The sequence below is a fragment of the Coffea arabica genome, chromosome 3e (assembly GCF_036785885.1).
Source record: "Coffea arabica cultivar ET-39 chromosome 3e, Coffea Arabica ET-39 HiFi, whole genome shotgun sequence".
NCBI classification, from domain to species: Eukaryota; Viridiplantae; Streptophyta; class Magnoliopsida; order Gentianales; family Rubiaceae; genus Coffea; species Coffea arabica.
Window position 1 is genome coordinate 42,183,862 of NC_092315.1, and position 3,530 is coordinate 42,187,391.

At 36.1% G+C, this 3,530-nt stretch overlaps 1 long non-coding RNA gene across 2 annotated transcripts; it reads right to left on the reverse strand.

Moving 5' to 3' along the window:
- Nucleotides 1-759: 759 nt before the first annotated feature.
- Nucleotides 760-3,067, reverse strand: LOC140038732 (uncharacterized). Of its 2 annotated transcripts, none has more exons than XR_011842307.1 (3): nt 2,979-3,067; nt 1,348-1,540; nt 760-1,097 (listed from the first exon to the last, which is right to left on the reverse strand). It is a non-coding gene; the product is annotated as an uncharacterized lncRNA (long non-coding RNA). The 2 variants fall into 2 exon arrangements; XR_011842308.1 differs by having other exon boundaries at nt 760-1,170.
- Nucleotides 3,068-3,530: the final 463 nt, after the last annotated feature.

Below are 3,530 nucleotides of genomic sequence, written 5' to 3' on the forward strand. Positions count from 1 at the left end.
GTTTATTCATATACCAATTATAAAATTAAAAATAAATATCTGCTACAATATTTAGATGTTTTCCTATAAATATTGCATGAAAAAAATATAAGATTATCCACCATATAAGCTCTTATTTTAAGTACATAAACGTGAAATATTTTGTATTTTTTGAAGTTTGGAGAAGGAAAAAAAAAAAAGAAATGTTATAAAGTGGAAAAATGTGTTGAGAATGGTCAGCCCACGCAAGTAGTAATATTAAACAAAATTTTTTCGTGTCCACTGGTTTACTGTCACTACAACAAAAATGGCCTTTAACGGCATTTAAAAGTGTCAGTATAGATAATCTAACCTGACACTTTATCTATCCTCACACCTAAGGCGAGTGTTGTCCCTTCCAATGTGGGGATAGACTCATACTATTCAACATGTCAGGAAAACTATGCTATTATAACATCCCATCTACCAACAAAAATCCCTTTTCTTGATAATTGAAAGTGTCAGGATAGGTATTATACAACATTAGAATATCGAATTCTATGCTGACACTTTTAATTGTCAGGAGTTTTTTTTTTTTTTTTTGAGATAGAAGCAACCTGCAGGTAATGCTCCCTGCTATACATTCCGTCAATCAGAAACCCAAAGGACTTTTAAAATTATCCCAAAGAACAGAATGCATATAAGATAATATGCTATGATGCAAAAATCTAGAAACATCAAACTTTAGCAGTATTGTGATTATGAGAACTGAAAATGCCAACCCCCATAAGCAAGAGGAGATTTGTCATCATGTTTCATACATCAAAAGCAGAATGCAAATGAGACTAAATGATATACAAGCCAACACACAGTGGAAAATCTCAGAATAAATGCAAGCGCACTTTGTTTATAGCAATAACAATTCGCATTCCAGCTGCTTTGGCATGAGCAATGGCCTCTTCTATTTGAGGTCGAATTCCATCATCAGCAGCAACTACAATAACAGCAATGTCTATTACTCTGGCTCCACGAGCTCTCATTGCTCGAAATGCCTATCCAATGCAGAGCGATGTGAAGCCGCAGGCCTCAGACCAGCTGTAGCATGGCTGAGAGCCTTGCCTGTGAGAAGTAAAAGGTCCCTAGGAACAAAGCCACTATCAGCCAGGTACCAGCGGCCATTGGGGTCACAAACGTGGAAATCATAGGAAAGAACTGGTGGATAATTAATCAAAGAAAACAAAGTGTTGAAGCATTACAATTCCAAAAATGATCTGGTTGAAATGTAGAAAAAATGTATAAGCAGTTAAAAAGGAATCCAGGAAATTAGTACATATTGTTGCAACCTACCTACTGATCATAAAAAAAAAGTCCAAATATAGGTTACAACACCTGAAGTCCAGGAGCATCTGAGGAAATTAGCGTCAGCAGCCCCTTCTCTACTTCACCATTTCCACTCAGTTTTCCACCTCCTGTAGATCCTTTTCCATTTAGTGAGTGTGTACTGGAAAAGGTTGCAACAAGCACTGATGAAGAAGTCTCGTTAGCAGGCAATGGGCTATCGTCAAGCAAGTGATTGAAAACACTGCAAGCAGTGATACATTCTAAATACAGATCAGAAAACACTAAAGTTGACCACTAAAAGCAAGCATATTTTAAGTTCAAAATAGAAGTCATCTCTAAGAAATATTTTCAAGTTTTTGGAGCCTCCAGAGTCCAATGACAAGCTGGATGGTCTAAAGAGCAGGGTAAAGTTCAAGATCATGAGATTGAACATAAAAGGTGACATGGATTATGTACCAGAGCTGTTTGATGAGCATAGGGATCAAGTTGCAGTTGAACAGATTCTGCGGGTTATTTTATTTTATTTTTTTAAAAAGAAGAGAAAAAAAGAGACGAGAAAAGTTTTACATTGTATAGCTTGGTTTTCACATAATTAAAGAGTAGATTGATACTATATAACGACAAAACAAAGTTTTCAAAGTAGATACATGATTATCTTGTGTAGTGGTTCAGGAGGTTTTGATTTAACAGCTAAAGTTGATACACTAAAATTTAAACATCTTGGGTTTCAATATTTTCTCTCCATTCCCACTTCTTATATCTCACGCTTCCCCTGGAGCCTGATCATCTTACCCCTGCACTCGAAAAACTGAATCGTCAACTAGCTGAGGCTGAGGCTAAGCTTGAGGTACGCAAAAGGCCTCCTCCAGAGGACAAAGGTCTAAGAGTTCTTGGGGAAGGTCTTGTCTTTTATGAATGGAAGGAAATGAGGGAAAGATATCTTGCAAGACAACTGGTCAAAGGAGTTGATTCAATATAAGCTGCTAAACTTTCTTTCCAGTGATGCAGAATAGAAAACTGGAGTGAAAGTGAAATCACAGGCAGCAAAATCTGGAATTTATGAGTTTAACATGCTATTTCAGGGATTCAATGAAGCATAATAGAGAGAACTATTTTGCTTCCCTTTGATATCAGAATAACTATATGATTCAAGGATTATCTCCTGGCTGAGACTTTTGTTCATGCAAAATTAGGTCAGAACGTCACCAAAGGCAACCACGACAAGGAGACAAATTAAAGTTTTGCCATTTTGTCTATATACTCTCTCACATGAAAAGATAACTTTTAACTGCTATCCAAATAGCATGATAAACTAGTGCTAATTGTATTATCAATTCAACATCACAGATGCATCAGAAGCAACAATCCCCATGACTCAAGCCTCTCAAATATCATGTAAGACTTATTATTGATAGACCCCTATATTGCCAAAGCCTACCAGTACTTCTTATAGCACTCAACAAACTGAATCAGTTCCCAGTGATTACAAGCATTAAAGTAAATTATACAAGTCTACATACGGGTAGCAAATAAAGCAAGCTATGACTTGTAAAGCCTAATCATTCTACAGCTTTATCAGCAATGATCAACTTAAAACTCTGAAAATTAGCTGAAACTTCAACAAAAATCCTGCACTGAAATAGAATACAAAGCATATAGGGGTGGTGAAGTTGACGTACCTGCTTGAGATTTATGGACTGAAGATAACTATTGAGTACAACAACAGAATACTCAGTTTTTGCAGTCGAAGCAAAATCTTCAAGCCCAAATCCACACCTGTTAATTATCCAGCATAATCTAAAATTAGTACCAAACATTTCTACATTGACAGTCTAAATCAATACGTTCCCAAAAATAATTAAAAAACACTACATATATATTTATATCCTGCCGTAGCTTAACTCACAAACCCACTCTTGCTACAAGCTCTTGTAACTTTTGATTAATTCACCAATTTCTTTCTCATGTTTTTGCTCAATATTGGCCAGGGCTTCCCTTAGATCCTGCATTATTTAGTAAGGAAAAGGCCCAAAAAGTTAACTTTTTTTTTTTGTAGGAAACCACCAACTAAAATTTACATATAGAAAAATTGCAGAGTATAACCTGTTCATCGATGACATCGATATCTGCAAGCTTGTGGCCAGATTCCTTACCGGAATTGCCTAATTCTTTTGCTAAGAAATAATTTCTAGAGAATCTGAACTCATCCTCTTCGATGGGGCGACTGGACG